At 39.2% G+C, this 24,106-nt stretch overlaps 1 protein-coding gene and 1 long non-coding RNA gene across 2 annotated transcripts in view; one reads left to right on the forward strand and one right to left on the reverse strand.

The window, feature by feature from the left end:
• Positions 1–24,106, forward strand: part of TENM2 (teneurin transmembrane protein 2) — a 1,754,865-nt gene that overhangs the window by 589,037 nt on the left and 1,141,722 nt on the right. The window lies entirely within an intron of this gene.
• Positions 1,205–19,961, reverse strand: LOC145511355 (uncharacterized). The gene is made up of 4 exons (XR_014057821.1): positions 19,864–19,961; positions 17,724–17,834; positions 8,882–9,032; positions 1,205–7,281 (listed from the first exon to the last, which is right to left on the reverse strand). It is a non-coding gene; the product is annotated as an uncharacterized LOC145511355 (long non-coding RNA).

Below are 24,106 nucleotides of genomic sequence, written 5' to 3' on the forward strand. Positions count from 1 at the left end.
CACCTGGTCTTAGCAAGCCCTTACCTAGAATAAAATGATAATTGAAAAAATTGCCTGGACTATGAGAATTTTGAGTCCAAATGGCTAGACTTTGCACCTGTTGCTGTCTCTGTCATATTTAAGTTGCATGTTGGTTGTGTTTTAAGAGTGTTTAAAGCTGAAGGGAAAGTTGAGCAGATGGTAAAATATAGTGACCTGTGGTTTATATGTGAATGCTATGGTAGTACCAACTTTTGAAACCCACATTTTTTTAATGAACTAAATTGCCATTTGTTTTCATGCAGGTGTGACTCATAATATCCCAGCATCCTGAGTTAATAAAGCAATTTTGTAGGCTCACATACCATTGATGCTATAATAATTTGGCAACCTGTTATAGTGGAGAAAATATCTTATATAGTCACCTCTGTGCTTCCATTTACTTTATACAAAGAAAGACTTCTATCCTGCTATTGTTCTCCAGTATATAGGTTTCAAAAGGCCTCTCCTCCCTGGAAGACAAAAAGCTACCACATGGTTTCAAGATAGAGTAAATAAAAGTGGAATGAGGGGTGTTTTTTTTATTATTATTATTGAAAAGTACCTCATTTATTTTATTTATTTTTTATTGAGGTATAGTTGCTTTACAATGTCACATTAGTTTCTACTGTAGAGCAAAGTGAATCAGCTATACATGTACATATCCCCTCTTTTTTGGTTTTCTTTGCCACTTAGGTCACCATAGAGCATTGAGTAGAGATCCCTGTGCTAGACAGTAGATTCTCATTAGTTATCTGTTTTATCCATAGTAGTGTATATATGTCAATCCCAGCATCTCAATCCATACCATCCCTCCACTTTCCTCCTTGGTATCCACACATTTGTTCTCTACATTTGTGTCTCTATTTCTGCTTTGCAGACAAGTTCATCTGTACCATTTTTCAAGATTCCACATATATGTGTTAATATATAATATGTGTTTTTCTCTTTCTGGCTTACTTCACTCTGTGTGACAGTGTCTAGGTCCATCTGGGTCTCTGCAAATGGCACAATCTCAATCTTTTTCATGGCTGAGTAATACTTCATTGTATATATGTACCACATCTTCTCTATCCATTCCTCTGTCGATGGGCATTTAGGCTGGAAAATCTCTTTATTTAGAATGAACTCCTTTCCTACTTACCAGGTAATGATTTACATTTTTCATAGAGTACTAAAATATGAAACATCCCAATTGCTACCAAATTTTTAAATAATGAGGGTATGAAAATAGTTTGTACACAAATAACCATAGATGATAAAGGAATGTGGAAAAAATCCACAGGTGAGTGATGTTTTGCAGTCAGTAAAGATTTTTAGACTTGTATTTTGCCTTCTGATGTCTGGTTTGGAAAACAATTTAGGGAAGGAGATATTTTTATATTTATATGACCACAAAGGGCTGTCATTGTTAATTACTTATTGTCATATTAAAACCCATCATCTGTATTATAGAATTAATACTTAGAAATTAAGAAAAGAATTATAAAATTAATTGTCCAGTTGGTTTGGAAGGTAAGATTTTTATAAATCTAACTAAAAGTTTTATCAACGGGAATACCTTCCTGTTGCTCATTTAATTAATAGCTTTGTCTTACAATATCAAGATATGGGGGCGGCTAAGTGACATATAAATTAATTGAACTCTGTAATGAAATAACAGTTTAATTAGTCATTTATGATGAACTGATATAATCAGAAAGGAGAGAAAATTCCGCAGAAAACACCACATCATCATTACTCTCATTTTCTGTTTTTTTTTTTTTTTCCTATCACAGGACAAATCAAAGTCATTTTGTCCAGGTTTTTTTTTTTTTTTTTTTTGACTTTGAAATTTGTGCCATTGCTCGACTGAAATAACAGATATGTAAAATGTGTTACTTATTTGCTCTTAATTTCTTCCTCATGTGTTAATCATTTTATTCTAAAATAAAACACAGACACAGACTGAATGAAACAAATATAGAACTTAGGAAGTTACTATAAGGCAGCATCATTGTAACTCCAATACTTTGGCCACCTGATGTGAAGAGTCGGACATGACTGAGTGACTGAACTGAATTGATCATTGTAACTACCACTCAAGCCAAGAAACAGAACTTTGTCAGTGCACGTCACTTCTACCCATAAGTCCTGTGCATGTCACATTCATCATAAATCCCTGCCCTCCCTCAAAATCTGATCTAATTTTATATTATCACTTTTTAATGTTTACTTATCACCAGGAATGTAAATATTCCTAGATGTCATTTTGGGGGGCTATTTTTAACTCCATTTTAGTCCACAATTTTCCCTTGCATCCTTTAACTGCCCTTGCAATAAGTGGTCATTTCTTTGTTTTTAAAGCAATGATTTTGACTTTATAAAAGGCAAAGTATCCAAATAGCCAGCATCAGAAATTTCTAGGAGAAATTTCTAGGAAATTTGTAAGTGTTCAGTGAATTTCTGGTCTTTTTGCTGCCCATCTTGCAGTTCCACTTGGATGGCCAAACCCGTCTGAACCCAAGTGTTGCCACAGTGACACTGGGATCAGTGATGGAATTCTGAATTATAGGAAAGGTTGGTGCTGCTCTGTCCATCTATTTCTGCAGAGGGAAGATAGACAAGGGAAGGCTTTCTCTCTGCAAATACTCATGGTGTGACCCATCTGAGATACAAACAGTCTCAAGAGGTTATAATTCAGAAAGCTGGATGGAATGTACAAGGTTGGGAGGGTGAAGGCCAGTGCAGACCGACGGCATTCTCTTGATGGGTTGGGCACCATGTCTCAGGAGAGAAAGGGAAGCAGGACATGCTATTTTGGCACCTATTCTGTGCCACACCCTCGTGCAGGTTTTAACTCTTTCCTACAATATCAGTGAAGAGTTAACATCCTAGTTTTGCAGGTGAAGAATCTGAAACTTTTTCTCACCAAGAAATAACCTTCTAACTGATCTAGTTTCTGTGTATGATCTTTTTAGAAAACTTAAGTCTGGTAATATCACGCTACCATCCTTTGCATTTAGAAGGAAGCCCAGACTCCTTCATGGGCGTGTTGGTCAACAGAGCCAAGGACTGACCCCTTGCATGTTGTATTGTTCTGGATCATCCCCTCTGCCCACTCCCAATCACTGAGCTCCAGCCATATTGAAGCTACTGCTTAGGTCTATCAAACTCATCCAACACATTGCAGGAGGCTGTAGCTTGGCCATGTTTAGGTTGGTGATGGGACCTTTTTATTTGCCTTTTCCTCTTTCTGGAATATTTTACTGGCACATTTTGTTTAGCTACATATTACATCTTATTCAGACCTCAACTTAATTGTCACTTCCTCAGAGAACTTGCCTGACCATTCCTTCTACATTAGCTTTTCCCTGTAATAATTATCTCCTCCACTTACTCTTTTTCCTTTCTGGCACTTACCAACACTCCAATTATACATGTATTTGTTTATTGTCTATCTTCTACCTGACCCTGAGTGTGGGGTATGTCTGTTTTGTTTACTGTGCCCAGTTATCCCAGGGCCTGGAACACCACAAATGCTCAATAAATATTGGTTGGAATGCAAACTTGAAAGGAGGCTCAGAGACATGAAGAAACTTTTCCAAAGTCACACAGCTAGCAAGTATCAAAGCTAGAAATTTGAAAATACATCATAAAACCCATGCATTTTCAACTCTAATTGGCTTTTCTAAACTGTGTTCCTTGGACACTAGTGTCCTGATATACCTTAATAGATGTTCCAAGAATTTTTAAAAAATCTATGTTCAAATAAATCATGGATATTATACAATTGTTGAAAGAAAATTGAACATGTTTCCTTCCTATGGGACATATGAGAGACTTTAATATGCAAATATGCACTGTGACTCTCTAAGAAACTTACAGTATGCAGCATTTCTTACTAGTGTTTGACCATGATTTACTTCTTTCAGTTAAACTCATATCTTGTGGGACACCAGCATTCAGCAGGAGCCAGGGTGTGGATGACTCCATGACACCCTGCTTCTCTTAGGAAGTGAATAAGCAGAAATTTCTATCAGTAAATTGTCTTAGCATTCATGTATATGTGTACACACGTATATGTGTACACATGTATATGTGTGTACATATTTAAGTTTTATGTTTTCTGTCCTATTCCCTGCTAAAAATATGGGGGAGATTTAGCTTAAGAAAGCAAAAATAGAAATGAAAGAAAGTAAACTGGTGTGTAATTTGGATTATTGTAGAGAAGATATGAGAGAGATGTATTTTAAGAAATAACTGATTAGAAAATATAAACTAAAGAAAGTGGCATGTCTGGTAACTTAAGGTGATAAGCATTCTTCCCCCACTTTAGCATGCTATTAAAAATGACTGATCTTAAATGCTGACTTCCCTTAATGGAGAAACTATGAAATTACAAAATAACCAATGTAATCACACCTTAATCTTGTTAAATTGAAACACTGTAATCTACATTCAAATTTCACATATGGTCAATCTTGCAAGAGCTGGGTGGATGAGCCAAAGCACTATTTGGAATTTTAAGTAGAGTCTTTCCTACCTCTTCAAAGCCCATTTACTTCTGTATGAGAAATATTTCTCTGGGACTGGATTAGGGAAACCCAAGCCAAAGAACAAAGCAAGTAATTTTTTTTTTTTTTTTTGTAATTGAAAGGAAAAAAAATAAGTTGATTTCCAAAAGTCTGACACTCATGACCAGTTCTATCATAAAGAAAGCAGAGCGCATTTCAGAAGAGGGTTGAAACTATGTGAGGAGAATATAGGTTTCAGCTGTATCTTGCCAGTGCCGTATTACAGTCTGTTGACAGATGTGATTTTTAAAATAGCTAAAGCATTGTTATCTATTGCTGGCTGAGTGTGTATGTTAATTGAATTAGGTGCAATGTGATAGGAAGCCCTTGACTTGTCTTGGAATACGCATTAGTGGGGAGCTTCAAGAAAGAGCCACCCTCATTTGATTTGCAAAATATAGTAACCCTTTAATCAGTGGTTAGCTGAGCAAAGAGGAGAAGCTAAAAGCAAGGAGAAAAGGAAAGATATACCCATTTGAATGCAGAGTTCCAAAGAATAGCAAAGAGAGATAAGAAAGCCTTCCTCAGTGATCAATACAAAGAAATAGAGGAAAACAATAGAATGGGAAAGACTAGAGATCTCTTCAAGAAAATTAGAGATACCAAGGCAAGTGAACATTTCATGCAAAGACGGGCTCAATGAAGGACAGAAACGGTATGGACCTAACAGAAGCTGAAGATACTAAGAGTTGCGCATGAATACACAGAAGAACTGTACAAAAAAGATCTTCATGACCCAGATAATCATGATGGTGTGATCACTCACCTAGAGCCAGACATCCTGGAATGCGAAGTCAAGTGGGCCTTAGGAAGCATCACTATGAACAAAGCTAATGGAGATGATGGAATTCCAGTTGAGCTATTTCAAATCCTAAAAGATGATGCTGTGAAAGTGCTGCACTCAATATGCCAACAAATTGGGAAAACTTAGCAGTGGTCACAGGACTGGAAAAGGGCAGTTTTCATTCCAATCCCAAAGAACGGCAATGCCAAAGAATGCTCAAACTACCGCACAATTGCACTCATCTCACATGCTAGCAAATAATGCTCAAAATTCTCCAAGCCAGGCTTAACCAGTATATGAACTGTGAAATTCCAGATGTTCAAGCTGGATTTAGAAAAGCCAGAGGAACCAGAGATCAAATTGCCAACATCCAATGGATTATTGAAAAAGCCAGACAGTTCCATAAAAACTTCTGCTTCATTGACTATGCCAAAGCCTCTGACTGTGTGGATCACAACAAACTGTACAAAATTATTTAAGAGATGGGAATACCAGACCACCTTAGCTGCCTCCTGAGAAATCTGTGTGCAGGTCAAGAAGCAACAGTTAGAACTGAACCTGAAACAACAGACTGGTTCCAAATTGGGAAAGGAGTACATCAAGGCTGTGTATTGTCACCCTGCTTGTTTAACTTATATGCAGAGCGCATCATGTGAAATGCTGGGCTGGATGACGCACAAGCTGGAATTAAGATTACCTGGAGAAATATCAATAACCTCAGATATGCAGATGACACCACCCTTATGGCAGAAAGTGAAGAAGAACTAAAGAGCCTCTTGATGAAAGTGAAAGAGAAGAGTGAAAAAGTTGGCTTAAAACTCAACATTCAGAAAACTAAGATCATGGCATCCGGTCCCATCACCTCATGGCAAATAGATGGGGAAACCATGCAACTGTGAGAGACTTTATTTTTGGGGGCTCCAAAATCACTGCAGATGGTGATTGCAGCCCTGAAATTAAAAGATGCTTGCTCCTTGGAAGAAAAGCTATGACCAACCTAGATAGCATATTAAAAAGCAGAGACATCACTTTGCCAACAGAGGTCTGTCTAATGAAAGCTATGGTTTTTCCAGTAGTTATATATGGATGTGAGAGGTGGACTATAAAGAAAGCTGAGTGCCAAAGAGTTGATGTCTTTGAACTGTGGTGTTGGGAAAGACTCTTGAGAGTCCCTTGGACTGCAAGGAGATCCAACCAGTCAATCCTAAAGGAAATCATTCCTGAATATTCATTGGAAGGACTGATGCTGAAGCTGAAACTCCAACATTTTGGCCACCTGATGCAAAGAACTGACTCTTTGGAAATGACCCTGATGCTGGGAAAAATTGAAGGCGAGAGGAGAAGGGGACAAAAGAGGATGAGATGGTTGGATGGCATCACTGACTCGGTGGACATGCGTTTTAGCAAGGTCCAGGAGTTGGTGATGGACAGGGAAGCCTGGTGTGCTGTAGTCCATGGGGTCACAAAGAGTTGGACAGGACATGACTGAGTGACTGAACTGAACTAAACTGACCAAATGAAACTTTCTTGTTGCCCTTGTCAATATGAATACAGTTACCTCTCAGTTACAGTGAAAGGTTACTGGAACTGTGCATGACTTCAAAAAAAAAAAAAAATCCTGGAAAGAGCAATCTTGAGGATCATAATAATGGAGAAATAAAAGATCAGTCATTTGTGAACTTTCTGGGCTTTTTCTTTTCCATCTGTTACATGCCACTGTATTGGATTTTGGCACTTTCACCAGCAACTTGGAAGTTCTTTTAAATCAGCTTTTTCATGGGGATTTCTGATTACAGTAACCACAGGCTATGCTCCTGATGATATCTCCAGCTCCAGCATCACAGGGAAGATTTGGCTGTTTCATTCATTCCCATCGCTATTGCCTCCCAGCAAGTCTTTTGTCTCTGGAGTATTTTACTGTATCTATAAGAAAAAACAAAGCTGTTTTGAAGGTTTCAGTAGACACAGCCTCCATAGTCAAGTCCTCCGGAGACCTGGAGGGAAAGAAAGCTGAGACAGTGGTTTGGTACCCAAATTGTCTGTAAATGGATGCTCATATCCTAGCCCTCCACCTACTGAGAACTTCCAGGCACTCTCTGCAATTGTGCATCCAGGGCCCTTTGTTTAGGGTACAAGTGTGATTGCATTGAAAGTGCTAGAGAAAGTAAACCCTTTTTTCCACATTAGAAAGCTGGTCATGCATGCATGCTCATTTGTGTCCAACTCTGTAGCCTGTCAGGCTCCTCTGTCCATGGGATTTCCCAGGCAAGAATACTGGAGTGGGTTGCCATTTCCTACTCCAGAGAATCTTCTCAACCCAGGAATCGAACCCGTGTCTCTTGCATTGGCAGGTGAATTCTTTACTACTGCACCACCTGGGAAGCTCTAGAAGACCATGCATACTACCTGGCAAATATTCCAGCTTAAGATAAGAACCTCTTTCATCTCAATAGTGAAAGGGTCAGGATGGGAATAAAAAGGCATGAGAAGCAGCAGCCACCAAAATGAGATCTGGAAGATGTCTTTCTCCATCCAGGGGTAGATTCCTGTGTGGCTTCAGGTGAGACATGTCAGCTCTGAGAGTGATTTTTTTTTCCTCTTCCACCAAATGCAATTGCTGGGACTTCAAATTTTATTATAAAAGTCGCTTAGAGATCATCTGTATTTCTATGATGTATCTTTACTAGAGATGTAAAAGGTGTGCAGCCACCATATGGAATATTTTACTTCATTTTTGAATCAATGTGCTCTAATATTTTTCTATTATGCTTCGAGGCTAAAATATCCTATTGCTTCTGAGCTTACACAAGCTGACCTCACTTTACTATGGGAACATTTTAAGTATTTAGGAATATGAGAGTAAGCACCATAGAAAGAATAATTCAATCTAGATGTGAGAGACTCTTTTTTAAAGCTTCATTAACTGATAATTATTTGAGCACAAAACAATACCCATACTGTTTGACAAATGAATATCAGCCACATGTCATGCTGATAAAAGTCATGAGCAGAACTAGACCCTTCTGTATTTACGGGGGGTGGGGAGACTTTGTTATTTTGATGCTAATGGATTATGTTCATTTTGGGTAGATAGATATCTCGAATGACTCAGCAGGGTTGACTTAAATTAAATTTGTCTATTTATACTTTGCTTATTAGTGTGCCCCGGAAATCTGATACCAGTCTTATATTACAGTCTGTGCTTCATTGAATTTATCTATCAAGACCTAAAGATTTCTATGATAGGAATTTTGATTGATCATAAAAATTATGATTATGTTTTTATTTGAAAGAGTAGTGTTGTGGGTTTCCCCCCAAATGCATTCTTAGAATCAGTAATTTCAAATAGCTGATTAAAATCTCTTTACAATGTATGCTCTTTTGGAGTCTAAAGATATTAGTTCTTTGTAGATATTAACATCTTATAATGGAGAGTTATATTAGTCTGGGTAGGCTAACAGCTATAATAAATAACTTCCAAATTTCAGTGGCTTAACATCATAAGAGTTTATTTTTCACTTACATCACACAGTCCATTGTAGGTTGGTCGGAGCAGGAAGTGGAAACAGGATGGGAGGAGATGAACTCTGCCCATCACAGGTGGTGTTCAAGGTCCCAGGCCCCTTCTGTATTGTGGCTCCAATCTTTTGGGGTCTTCTCTGTTTGGTGAGTCACTGAGAAAAAAAAGGGAGGATTATAAATGGGTGATTTTCCTTAATTGGTTCTGTTCGGCATTGGGGACCTCATTTCCACTTGGGCTCCATTGGCTGGATCTCTGACATGAACTTAAAGAGAGGCAGAGAATGTAATCTGGCTGAGTGATCACAAAGAAGAAAAGACACAGATACCAATGAGCATTAATTATCCCTTCCAAGAGACCTACATGACAAGTTAAAGTTAAACAGAGGTTTGGTGAACACAATACCTGAAATCATTACGCTGAGCATGACAGTGGTTTCTTTACTATAGCAGTACTGAAGATAGTAAGACAAGCAAGATGTGCAAATAACCATGCTGTTGATTAAAAAATTGAGTGTGGTTGTACATCCAGACATATATAAATACTGTTCAAGGGAGGGATATATTCTAACAGTTTGGGAGAATTTGGAAATTTTCTTAAGATTTTGGTGCTATCATTGGGATACAAATTGAACTACCAGAATTCCTAACTCTCTCTGCCATCTGCTTCCTGCAAAATCCTGAATAAAATTTCTGAATATCACTTTATCATCTACCAGTTTCATAATATCGAAAGGAAGTTCAAGTTAGATAATGAATGGCGAGACATTGTGTAAGTGGTCGTTCAAATAGCAAATTAAACCTGTTGCTGTTCCATTATTATTATTGTTAAGTATTAATTCCATGGCCACAGGAAAGATTATGTTTACAAAGTTTTGTTCTAACATGCACACACCAAATGCAAATACACTTTCACGTAGAAAAGACTGAATCAGATGCTCTATTTTTTCAGTCTTCATATTGAAGCTGAGAGTAAGTCCCCTTATATTTGGTTTCCTGGTCACTGATACTTGTTTCACCTCTGCCAGTTTTATAACCTGTCCTTGGAAAGTTCTATCCATTATCCGTGTCTGTTCAGGTAGGCTGGACATGAAAATCTTTGTCCTTTCTGCCTCATAATATTGTTAAGAGCTTTGGGCAAAATTAAGCTTGTGATGATGTTCCTTAAAGGGAGGTTTACTGTAGTTTTAATTGTTTTAAGTCCCAAATATATGTCTAGTTAACTTGGGTCACCCATAAGAAAAGTTATTTAAAACACGCCTCCATATAAATTTTCAGCTCCATATAAACTTCTGCCAAAATCTAATATGCTTTACATAACACATAGAACAGCGAGTTTAGAGGTGGCATTCATATCTGGTGTCCATTATTTTTTGTTACCATTTTATTACTGATCATTAAATACCCACAGTGCTTATTCTCAGTATTATGTCATTCCTCTCTGATAATTCTTCTGGAGGTGTGGGACACCAGATTCAGAGTCAGGGAGTGGATATTTCTCAGTATTCCCAAGGGTAATTTGTCCTCACAGCCTCATGATCAGTTTAGACGTGTGTTTAAGATGGGTTGAGATTAACCAAAGACATGAGCTGGTTTTCCTAAAATTCCTACAATGGGCAAGACCAAACCTTCCTCATCATCCCTTACCTTTCAAACTGTGGCCACTTGGATGACTGTCTCAGCTAAATACTTTGCTGAGAAGTTGTCAAAGAATTAACATCTAGGGGGGTTTAATGATAATTCTTTAGCTGACATCATTGACTCAGTCCTGGGAGAAGACAAAGGGATACTTTTGGGGAGGATCAGCAAGTTTATCTACAAATTCTGACAAATCACGGTGTCTTCAGTTACTTAAGACTATAGATAAGTTCACTAGATAGAACTTTTGTTGTTATTCAGTTGCTCAGTCACGTCCAACTCTTTGTGACCCCATGGACTGCAGCATGCCAGGCTTCCCTGTCCTTTACCATCTCCCGGAGTCCACTCAAACTCATGTCCATTGAGTCAGAAAAGACCCTGATGCTAGGAAAGATCGAAGCCAGAAAAAGAAGGAGACAACAGAGGATGAGAAGGTTGGATGGCATCACCAAGATAAAATTAGATTCTCTTTTTAATGATAACTCTGAGATGTACATGACTTGTATTCAGTTGCTGTTCATTCACTCCTCAGGTCTCCCGCTGTGCTTGTTTGTAAACCACAAATGCAATTGCCAAGTCAGATTCAAACACTGTGCACTACTGAGGCCCTCTCATCCTTCCCCTATCCTAAACTCCCTTCTGGACGACTGTGACAGTTATCCTGATTCCTAAGCATGTGGACATTCTTCAGCCTCTGCTAGGAGTGTCTTTTCCCTCCTTGGCCCCCTGAAGAATAGCTCCTTATTCCTCACATCTCAGTTTATTTATTATTTTTTAAAATGTAAACAAGATTTTAATTAAAAAACTTAGTGAGAAGAGTGGCATTGTTTTCATGTTTGCAAATCTTTTTAATATCTGTTGACAGAAGGAAGCTAGTTATTCATACATGCTTCTTTAAAAAAAAATGTTCCTGGAGTATAGTTGCTTTGCAGTGTGGTGTTAGTTTCTACTGTACAGCACACTGAATCAGCCATACGTATACACGCAGCCCCTGTTTTTTGAATTTCCTTTCCACTCAGGTCACCACAGAGCACTGAGTAGAGTTCCCTGTGCCAGAGCAGGTTCTCATTAGTTACCTATTTTATGGATAGTAGTGTATATATCGGAGAAGGCGATGGCACCCCACTCTAGTACTCTTGCCTGGAAAATCCCATGGACGGAGAAGCCTGGTGGGCTACAGTCCATGGGGTCGCTAAGAGTCGGACACGACTGAGCAACTTCACTTTCACTTTTCCCTTTCATGCAATGGAGAAGGAAATGGCAATCCACTCCAGTATTCTTGCCTGGAGAATCCCAGGGATGACGGAGCCTGGTGGGCTGCCGTCTATGGGGTCGCACAGAGTCGGACACGACTGAAGCGACTTAGCAGTGTATATATGTCAATCCCAATCTCCCAGTTCATTCTATCCCCTCACACCTCAGTTTAAAAATGCCTTTCTCTGGAAGGCATGCTAGGATGCACCAAGCAGCATTAAGGCTTTCTGATGTGTGATCACATAGCACCCTGTGTGTAAGACTATTATAGCATTTGACCAGTATATCCTGACTGCCCCTTCTTCTGTGTACCTCAGACACAGAAGAGCACTTTGAAGACAGAGATGATATTTTATTTTTGCATCTCCAAAGCCTACCTGGCCTGGAGCTTTGAAGGTATTCAGTAAACATACTTGAATAAATGAAGGAGTGAATGTCCCTCTTAGAAGAGGCAGGGGGAATTACAAGATCAAGTGACTGATAGGTTTGCTTACTCTGACAAGTGAAGAATTACAAATTTAGACCTGCAAATTTGAAGTGTGGGGGAAAAAAATGGTAGTAATTGCAGAGAGAGGGCAGCTAAGCATGTGGCTGCTTTCGGTACTTACTCATCAGACCAGACTGAAGCAGCCTTAATCAGGGAAAATCAATCTGCCTGTTTTCGTTGTGAGCCTAAACATGCCGATGGGGGGAGCCCAGATAGGTGTTCCCAACAATCTCACATCCACTCTCGTGTGCGCTATGGCTTTATTTACTTTCTGTGTAGAAGTTTGAATTGTTGGTAATTATCTCGTGCAGAAAATTTATCGTCTCCAGGCAGTGTTTTATATCATGTTTTGCTTGAGGTCAAACGTCTTCATTTACAGAACACAGTCCAAACTCTGCCTGGAATTTGGACTCTGTGGTTTGCACTAAGTACCCTCTGCATTCGCCAGCTGTCTTTGGTAAAATTGTCCACACGTCTTTCTCCATATTCTGTTCATATATTCTTTTTTTTTTTCTTTTTCACTTTTTGAAAGTCTACCTCTTTTGTGGTTGGCATTAGCTTCATTCCGGAAACTTGCAGTTGGACAAGTCCCCAGGGATGTCTTCACCCTGTGAATTCTCTTCTCCATTCACATAATCACATCCTCGCTTCTGACATGTTCTGAATATTTTTTAAAAGTTATGTTGAATAGAATCAAACTTGAAATTTTTCATGAACCTTTCTGCTTTGTTTGCCTAGCTTCCTTTTAAGATTACTGATAGGGGGAACTTCTTTGCATTCAATTGTAGCAGTTAGCACAAGGACTTGACCGTAGTTAAGTGTGCTATAAACGTGCATGGATATTTGAAAAGGCTGCCTGTGCTTAATAATAGCATTAAATTAAACTTGAGCATGGAAGTGTCTGTGCAGTGGAATATAGTGCTTTCTTTGAAGTCAGAAGACTTAGGTATAAATTGCAGATCTCTTCCCTCCGTGGCAGCCTGAGTCAGGACAATCTATCTCAAATTCTTAATGCTTCAATTTTCTCATCTCTAAAATGGGGTGATAGTAGTTGTGGAAAGGAAAACATGGAAATAAAATTCATGTCAAGGTTATGCTTCACAGTAAATATCCATCATTAAACATGAGCAAGTAATAATCACATTATATTTTGTAGCCTCCAATGTCAGACTTCCTATGTTCATGTGTGTATGCACTCAGTCACTCAGTTGTGCCTGACTCTTTGCAACCCTTATGGACTGTAGCCTGCCAGGCTCCTCTGTCCATGAGATTTTCCAGGCAAGGAAATACTGAAGTGAGTTGCCTTTTCCTATTGTAGGGGATCTTCCCAACCCAGGGATAAAACTTGTGTCTCTCACATCTCCTGCATTGGCAGGCAGATTCTTTACCACTGTGCCACCTGGGAAGCCCCTCCTATGTTCATAGCCCAACCATTTATGGGTGGTCTCTTATCCTGGGTGAGTTACATCAACTCCCTGAACTTCTATTTCTCTCTTTGTAAAATAAAGGGTAGCAGTGCTCTCCTCACAGTGTTGTTGAGAGGAATAAATGCAGATCTGTGTAACACATTCAGCACGGTGTGTAGACCATATTAAATACTTAATAAATACTGGCTGTTGTTGCTGTTCACAGTAGCAGCTATGCTAACTGAAAATTTCAGTTGCGCATGTTGATGTGTCTGTATGGAGGAAATGATACCTTTGTCATAAAAAAAATTCCAAAAAGAAAATTCCACTATGATCCACACCCCTCTTTGGTCCATCCTTTTGGTGCCATAGAATAAAAGATGAATGAGTTTTAAATGGGGTTGAAGTTAAAATGGCAATTGTTTCCTGCCTCATGTATTTACTTCACGAGTTGTACTCATGTAGAAATGAACTCTCTGGAAAAGAGTAGCCTCACCTAGATGATGTATATGTATCTGATGTTTAGCCCAGCTCTTGGCAGATAAGGGCATCCGTCACTATGGTAAATGTGTAGACCTCAGCAGAGCACTGCTGACCACACAGTTTGGGTATAGTCAGTCCCAGTGCTTCCTGCAGCACCCAGGCGCCCACCTGCTTAAGGGCTCACATTCTTGTTCATGTCAAACAAGTAGATACAGATGACTGGAGTATTTCTGTAGATTCTGATTCCCTCTTTCTTGAGAATAACCGACACTGTTTCTGAGAAGGGTTAATACACTACAGAAATCCTTGTAGGAGGATTAACAAATATGATTCTTTTTGATTCTTTTCTCAGGGAGAAATGTACAAACAGGTTGTTACTACCATTTTCCAGCCTAGTAAAACCACACTGGTTTGCAGGTCACTCTCTAAATAGGATTTGTCTAAATCTCAGGTGCAGTAAGTCAGCCTTCTGCATAAATGCTAACTGGGTATGGAGTGTGTGTGTGTGTGAAATTTCTTCCAAAAAGAAAAGTTGTTCAGGCCAAAGTGAACGTATAACCCATTTTGGATAATGATATGCCTCTTACACTTATTTCAGGTGAGTTTTGGATATCACTCCCTCCTATTCTCTTTGTATTGCCCCAGTTTCTCCTTTTCATTGTCCTCTGCTGGTCACAGACTCACCCTCTTCCCCTCTACAGTTCTTTCCTAAGCCACCCTATCTTCTCTCTGTAGAATTCACTACCTGACAGATCTCATCCTGGCCCACGTAATGCCACCACACATGCTTAGGGCTTTTGACTCTGTTCCAGGCACACCAGCCTCCTTCCCTACCTTGAAGATTCTGAACAGGCCTCCCCTTTTGAACTTGCTATTCACTGTAGGTACAAAACTTCTCTCTGGTAGTTTCTTGGCTCACTCCGTCAGTTCCTACAAGTCTTAATTGTCATTTTATCTGTGAAATTTTCCCTGACCTCCCTATATGTGTGATCACCAAAACGTAACCACTCAATCTCGTTCTTTTTTTTTTTTTAATTTTTATTTGTTAATTGAAGGATAATTGCTTTACAGAATTTTGTTGTCATGCTTTTTAAAGTAATTATCTCAGGTGGGGACCCAACTGGAAACAGATGGCTCACTCTAAAGGTTCCGCCAGAGACAGATTAGTTAATAAAGTAACTAAGTATGAAGGTCTAGGCAGAGTTAAAGGAATCAATAAGGAGTGATGAGGCACCCAGGGAATGGCAGCTGTGGGGCAGCCATTGCCACCTCAGGCCTGAAGGGACAAGCAAGGACCACTGTGTTGACCAGAGCCTATTTTCCAGTGGGAACTTTGAAGGAGGATCTGCTCAACAGAAGTGTGGCTGGAGATGGACACAGCCACTTCAGGAACCTGAAGACTCACGGAAGCAGAGAGGGTGGGAAGGTAAGTTGCAAAAGCGTTACCCTGGACTTCCCTTTCTCTTGCCCTCCGAATACTTGCTCTTGCCTCTCATTGGCTGAACCCGGTAGGATTCCACAGGGCAGGTGAAGCCAACTCTAGAGTTCCATTTCCTAGTACCCAGAATAGGGAAGAGAAAAGTGGTAAAAGGATCTCAAGGAGTGAAGAAAGTCAAACTCTCAGAGGATCTTTAAAAAGGTGCTTTTTCCCTTAGCACTTGGAATTGTACCTGGAAATCATCACCAAACCAGTATTAAATGTCATCGCCTCCTTTTTTAAAAAATAATTTTTTCATTGTGGTAAAAGTCACGTAATATAAAAAAAAACTATTTTAACTATATTTAACTGCGCAGTTCAGTGGCACTAAGTACATTCACATTGTTGTGCAACACTCACCATCATCCATCTCTTGAATTTTTTACTTTCCTAAACAAGAACTCAGTCCCCATTAAACACGAATTCCCCAATCTTCCTCTCTACCCCTTCACCCCACCGCCGCCCCGCTCCCTGGCCCCTGGCATCTACAAATGTACTTTGTGACTCTATGAGTTTAACTATTCTAGGTCCCTCATATAAGTGGAATCAAACAGTATTTGTCTGTACCTACTGTATATTGGAATGCATTTTTAAGGTTAATTTAGTATATGTCCTTCAAATGAATTGAACCTTCCTCATCTCCTTTTTTGATGAAGACTTAACATAGGCTAAAATCACACTGAGCCAGTGTGTCTTCTCCAAACAGCAGGAGTTTTGTTTCAAATATTTAAGAACAGTGTGAAATAGGCACTCACAAATGAGAACAGTTGCCCAACAAATGAGAATAGGATGCTATATTGGGATATACAGCACAGTGTTCAATATAGAGCATTTCTCAAAGATCCTAGAATACACATATTGAAAGGAGAGATCTTTTCTTTTCCAAGGACATTTGATACAAATGTGCATTATACCCAGGAATTGATGCGACCCATAGAACTCAGGCAGTGTGCTAAACTCGATGGAGAGGCCCTCTTGCTTAAACCTCCAACAGTCATAATCATCAGGTTCTTGTCAGTTTATCCATTTAAGCATTTAGATCCTGAGGCTTAGGGAAGGGTGATTTTTCCTAAGGCCACTCATTTAGCTGTGCTGAACCTTGGACTCACAATCAGACTAGAGCTTTACATCCAAAGTCCTAGCTCTTGACTACTCTTAATATCAAGTCTGCCTCCAAGATGGGAAAGTGGTGGTTTCAGAGCAGAAGCTATTAATATTTTGACCTTCCTTTTGTTAAAATAAATTTACCTATTTATCTTTGACTGTGCTGGGTCTTTGTTGCTGTGCCAGGGCTTTCTCTAGTTGTGGAGAGGAGGAGCTACTCTCTAGTTGCAATACTCGGGCTTCTCATTGTGGTGGCTTCTCTTACTGTTGAAGCCTGGATTTCTAGGCACACAGGCTTCAGTAGTTGCATTGCATGGGTTTAGTTGTCCCACAGCATGTGGGTTCTTCCAGGACAAGGAATTGAATTCATGTCCCCTGCATTGGCAGGTGGATTCTTAAACACTGGACCACCAGGGAAGTCCCTGACCTTTCATTTTAATTTTTGCTGCTTTTAAGAGAAATCCCTAGGAAAGTCTGTTTTTATTTCCTGCAAGACCTTCTCTCTCAAAAAGTAAATTGGATACATTCTTGGATTTGACCAAAAATCTAGAGCAGGGTCTAAAGATATATGAGTCTTCTCCTGACCACATTCCTTGCCCCAATCTCTGTATACAAAATATGCCTTAAATATTCATGTTAACTCTGGAAATAGATTTCCTTCTGGCTTTTTGTCTGTAGTGTGGGGCCCAGAATTCTGAAGTGTGAATATTTATAGCAGGTGACACATAACACTCTTTTGACTGTGGTACCTGTGAAATATGATCTCTGGACTTTACCTTGAAATGACTCTTTTAGCATCTGTGTATTATGCCCACGAAGCAATTGACAAACTTTAATTTTATTATTACCATGTTATTGATACCTTTTAAACTCCCAAGTTTCTGCTTCCTTTCTCTGTGCTTCACTATGGCATCTGAATTGAATACCAAAGAGAAATTACTCATTCAAGCATTTCCTTTGCAATAATTATTTTGAATCCTTAAATCCTGACCCATACCTGTTGGGGGTCCCAGATGGGCTAGGCTACCAGTGTGGATAATTGGAAGGCTCCTCTGGGTACTAGTCTTTCCATCACAGCTTATATTGTCTTTGTAAAAATGCACAAACTCTGTGAAATGGAGGAAGCAAAGATGATTATTATGACCAATAGCATGTTGGAACCTTTTTTTTTTGGTTTGTACATCATACTTGTCTGCATAAGTTAATGAATAAAATGCGAAGACTTCCTACTTATCATTTTAATACAGTTTTGAGTTTCACAGGAGAGAATTTCTTATTTGTCTCTAGGTGATTTTTTTGTTATTGTGTGAGTGTGTGTGTGTGTGTGTACTTAAGTTGTCCAAATGATAAATAGTGCCCTAGGTAAGTTGCAGGCTGTATATGTAAGAAAAAGTAATATTGCATTGGAAAGTTTTCAGATAAAGTAGAATTCAATTTGGTTTTGAAAGGCTATGATGAATGTTAACCACTTTTTAGCTGAAATTCTTTTCAGACACAACTTAATGATCCATATGTGATTTTTTTTAAACATCAAATGTATAATAAGTTATGAAAATTCTGTTATTAATAACTTGTGAGAGAATGGTTTGTTCTTGATTTCCTTTCTTCACCCCCTTGAAATAAAGACAGGGTTAAGCACACAAGCTATAAAGTGAGCTGAGTTTTGTAGGTTTTTTTTTTTTTGCTTTGTTACCACAGTTCTGCAACTGAGAAAATTATTTCCCTGGTTTCCTCACAATGAAATGCTGCGTGTTTCATTCAAAACAACAATAATGGAAACATACCCTGCATGTAATATGTCTAAATACTCACAAATAAACAGTGATTGAGATTAATGCTACCTTCAACTTGGGCTTATTCTTAGACACTTATGTAGGCATGAAGATTTAATTTTCCCTGTCACATGAAGCAAATGCCTCCTCTGATCAGGCGGGTTTGTTTTGAGGTTCTCCCTACTGCCCTCACTTCCTACACTGTTGTTTTGACATATTATTAGCCTTGTTAAGCACAGACCTCCTTTCATGAAATACTGAAGAACAATGGTTGGTAAATAGAATTAGCATGTGACAAAGTTTTAGTTTTGTATGCAGCGTGAATATTTTAGATGCCATATTGCTTTGTTTTAAGATGGTAGAATGGATGTTTTTGTCCTTTAAAATTCTTTTAACTTTTATTTTTTGAGAAATAGAACCCCTTTATCTTCAATTCTAAATATGCCCTGAAACATATTAAGCATCACAGATGTTATACTTATTTAGAAGTTGATATCATCAGTAATTTTATTTTCAGATGGCCAATGGCAGGACAATTTGCATTTTAAGTTTCAAACGATGTAATGAATTTAACAAGAGCCAAGCTAGCTTGTGTGATCCAAAAGCTAACATCATCTCCAACACTGATTATTTTCTTCTGTCTAACATTTTGTCCCAGTGTTAGACATCTGGAATTGAAATGTGTCTTTTTTATTTGTTCTCCTTCCTCTGTCCTACTCAGCATCCAATTAAAATAGCTAAATCCTGTATTTTCTCCTTCTTTCAGTGTTTCTCCTTTCTGTCATTTATTTTTCATTCTGTCATTGATCTGATAAAAGGCCCTTGTTTCTTTGATCCTAAAGCATTTCAGTGCTTCTGCCTCCCTGTTTTGAGGTCATTTCCAATTTACAACCTTTACACAAAGTTATCAGATTGCTTTGTAAAAATCTGGTAAATCTTGCAACATTCAGAGAACCTCATTCAAATCAATAGTAAACCTTTGGTGATACATCCTCAATTGGTCTTTCTCCTGTTTGTCCAAGGTGATCTAGAATATTCGCTGTGGGAATTGGGCATCCTAGTCAATCCCAGTAATTTCTGAAGCTGCCTATTTTTTCCTCTGATGCTCCTCCCCTCAACCCTGCCACCTGCCATTCTATTTACCCAACTTTTCTTTGTGACTAAACATAGCACTTTACCCTTTCTGAAGTCTCCCTTGGACTACCAACCAGGTAGGGCTACCCTCTAACGCAACTCAGTGAGTTTTTTTTCTGCCATTTTATAACTCCATTTTCCTGGGCTGTGTATTATCATAAATTTATTTCTTGAAATAACATCTGTTTATTTTATGTGTATTATTTGGTAGCAGTGGACTAAAGAACTCACAGTTGGATCTCATTTATCCCTCTTTGAGAAATAGGTACAAATGTAGCCAAGAAATTCAAATGACTATATGCTTTCGAAGCAGAAGAGGTACCATGCTTGTCTGACTTCAAAACCTTTGCTCTTTGAAGAGGTCTCCATTATGACCAGTTGTATTTGTGACTTCTCTGTCAGATTTTTGTCCTGTGAAGGCAAGCATTACTGTTACAACTGTAACTTCTATGTAAATATTGTAATTTCTGAAAGCTACTAGAAAATGATATCAATTTAATAAATAGGGAGTGATAACTCTATCACGACAGAGAAGAAAACAGTCTCTGTGTGATTCTTGTGGTTTGATCTGGGTACGGAGCCAAAATAGTATTTTTAATACTGTCTTCTCCCACTTTCAGAGGCCATAGGTAGCTCGACCTAAGAATTTTATTTGGGATATAGTAAAGAGAGACTGCAATGTCAGAGCTTTCACAAGTTCTTACTGTTGCTGAAGGTGTTGACCCAGGGCAGCCATGTTATAGTTAATCACATTAATGATGGTTTTAGTTGGAAAAGTAACAACTAGATGTAGTGCAGGCAGGCAATGTTTAGACAAAAGGGAAATAAATTTGTTCCACATGATAAAGAGAAAGGGCTCTTTTGTCCAGGTTTTCACCTGGCTGCCAAGAAGATTTCGTGGATGGTGTTTGTGCTGAATGGATAATAGTTGTATATTAAAGTATCACTTGAGATATAGGTAAATACGTAAGTCCTAAAATATTAAAATACAGGGCAGTCACTACTGCTAAGGGAAGAGCTCATTATACCAAAGTTCCAAACCTATCTCTTTAAGTGTTCTCCTTCTAGAATAGAGAGAGAGTCTAACGTGTTTGAATCTGAAAATGTCCTATTTAAGTTGGCTTCAATCCCCTGCAGTTAATTTGCTTAGAGGCAGAAAATACAGTTCTCTGCAGAACTGTCCTTATTTATTTGCACGTATCCCATGGAAAGGGCTCTATCAACGTTTGTCAAATAATCACACATCTTGAATCAGGTATTTGAAGGTACAATAGGTGAATGAGAAGTGACTTGGTCTTATCCTAGGGACTAGGGTGAGTATCAAGGCTCAGAGAAAAAAAAAATGGGCTGAGAGGAGCAGTTGATGCAAGAAGTGAATGATATTTGTGTCAGAGAAGGTAGTTAAAATGTGGCCTGAAAGATAATTAGGTACATAGAAAAGGACTGAAGTCAGGTGTAGTGTCATAAGGCCCTACAAGTGAATTTGTATGACTTATCATTGCCTGAGTAGCAAATGAGGTCCATTTAATTAAATGAAAGTCTAAGTGTGCTTAATGCTTAGTCCCTAAGTTGTGTCCCACTCTTTTGCAAACCTGTGGACCATAGCCTGCCAGGCTCCTCTGTCCATGGGATTTCCCAGGCAAAAATACTGAGTGGGTTGCCATTTCCTCCTCTAAGGGATCTTCCTGACTCAAGGATTGAACCCAAGTCTCCTGAGTCTCCTGTATAGCAGGTGGATTCTTTACCAGTGTGGTTATAAGAAAAAAAAGAACTACAGGTATTCCCTATTTTCCATGTTGTAAAACACAGAAAGCCCTGAGGTCTCCAGGCCTGCACAGCATCAATTGATCTCTAGTAACAGGAATAGGAACAGTGTGATCACCTCCTTACCCCTTGCAACATCCCTAACCACAGAGTTGCAATTTTACTGTTACAGTGACAAATGAAAAAGTGTAAGCATTTCTTTGGAGGCACAATTTACCATGTTATTCCCTGAGTCCACTTGGCCGGTAAAAGAGGCAATTCCTAAAAGCTTATTCCACGGCAGCATCACATCCTTGCCACCACAGTCGTTGCCTTTTTCAAATCACAGGTAACACGTTGAGCTTGAAGAATAGCCACCTCTGGCAGCCTCCTGCCAAAGTGAAACTTCCCAGAAGGATGCATCCACCTGTCGGAATGTCAGGGCCTATGCCCTCCGACTTCCGCGTGTTTCTGCATTTGTCTTTCAAATTCGAAACTCTGTCTTCCGGCATCCAGATTTGCTCCAGCTTTATGAAAGCACGTCCAGAGCCAAGTGAAGGAAGTGAGTTTCTCATCCTGTTCGGGGCGGGGGGGCAGCTCATGGTCCAGAAAAGCGCTTTAGTGCACTCTCCCAGTGGGTAAGGATGGACTGTTAGCGCAGACGGCAGAGTTAAGCCGGAATGTCCTGCAGAGACTCACCATCACAAAGGGTAATACTACTTTATCGATCCCTTCCACACTGTCTCCCACCGTTGTGTTAAGCCTGTGGCGAGTACAACCTTTACAAAACGAGATTTGGAGATATGACTTACTTTCTAACTTGAACGCGGACTTAAAAAAAAGTGGATAAAAGCCTGTTTTGTAGGAATGGCGTGGTGTTGGCATTTCAGAGCGTATATGATAAAAATAAAATCAAAGTCAAGTATCTCGACAGAGGGAAAAAGTCACATTGAGACTTGCGTATAAAATGTGGCTGCAGTCTTCCGCCGAAAGCAGAAATAACTTAATTTAGCCACATTGTATTGAATAATCCAATTCTTTTCTTGTTACTTTAAGAGAGGCAACGTTGTTAGCATACATTTTTAGAGATTAGATCCTCATTTTTTGTCTCAGACTTTATGAACAGGGAGCATTATTTATGTCAATGAGGTTAGGCAAGGTCCTGTAGACACACAGATTGATTGTCCAGAAATATTGATGATTTATAAGCCCTTATACTTTGTGATACTTTTCCTCTTGATAAGGCATTCCACTATCAAGGAGTTAAAAAGAATAAAAAAAGCATTTGCTGAGAGCTGCATGGGAACGTGTTTTTAATTGGCATTGTCACCCTTCTAAGGATAATGGGAAAAAGCTTATACTTCACTGCTTGCATGATTTTTGATTTTACCTTTGTTTGTTACAATGCAGAATTACAGGGGAAAGAATTGGCCGTGAGGTACCTTTAAAAAGGCTTTTCCTTTCACTGTATGTACTAAAGGGATGAGAGAGAAGTAAAAGACAGATTTATTTTTATGTTTAATCAAGTCCAATAATAATTGCATTGTGGTAACTGCTTTGAGCATTACATTTTCGGTTAAGTAATTTATCAGCTGCATTCTTCTTTATTTTATTTTTAACATTTTTTTTCTTCTGGAGGGGATTAACAGTTACCATAGGATTTATATACCATAGGCAATTTTTTCCCCTTTAGTAAATAAAGTTTACTGATGCTGTAGGCTTTCTGAGGGCTCCCTGAACTTCCGTTTTATACTTACAACTTTAGTTTTAACTCGTTTTCTTTCTTGTCTTGACTTTGCAAGAATAGCTGGGTGGCTGATGGGACCTGAGGACAAGAGAAGAAATTTGTGAGCAGGGAGGGTGATCAACAACATGCCCTCGTTTATCCATGGCATTTCCCGTTTAAGCACTGAACGTCTCAGGTCTTAGGAAGTTTCTGGGTCCCAGGCAAACCAGGCAAGTCCATCACCCTGTAGCTGAGGCACAGTGCTAGAGCCGGAGTGCCCGTGGCGGCTTCACGTGGAAAATTGTAAAAGAATAAAAATACAGTTTCTTCCCAGCTGCGAGAACAGGAGTGAAGTAAAACAACATAACAGACTAGGAAGGATATTCCTGAAAGGGGGACTGGAGAAAGTCAGAGAAATAACTGACTCAGGCCGAGGCCAGGTGACCTTTAAACCATATGCCCTGCCTTGCCTTTCCCTCTTCCCCAGCTTTTTTCAGATGAAGTGCTTATTTACAAATACTCTTATATGGCCTCCTTTCTGTGGCTATTCTCTGTCCCTCTGGAGAGAATAAATCACCTAAGCCTGACATGCCCAGTTACCTGTAGGCTGGTTCTGTTTGGCTGTTAGCCAGTACTTCGATTCCTCAACCCTAGGGTTTCTTAGTTGTATTAATCTAAGGGGTGTCTTCAAGCAGATCAGCAGAGAGACAGGCTAGAAATAGCCATGGCCTATATGTGAGCAGTGGTGCTTCTGAAAGGCTTTGTAGGAAATCTGGGTACAGCAGCCATGGTATTTTAGAACTTACAACAGCAAACTGCTGAACTGGTTGGCCTGATTTTGCCTGAAATGAGACCATTAACGTCGTTATAGAAACACGTCCACAGCAGCCCTTTACTCTCTCTCTTCCTTATGATTATTTTCCTTCCTCTCTTCCAACATTCGTTTCCCCCTTTATTCTTCTTTTCTTTCCTTCACTTCAGTCTTTTAAATCCACACAAGAGTTT

Source organism: Giraffa tippelskirchi, chromosome 6 (assembly GCF_054371585.1).
Source record: "Giraffa tippelskirchi isolate mGirTip1 chromosome 6, T2T-mGirTip1v1.2.pri, whole genome shotgun sequence".
Lineage (NCBI taxonomy): Eukaryota > Metazoa > Chordata > Mammalia > Artiodactyla > Giraffidae > Giraffa > Giraffa tippelskirchi.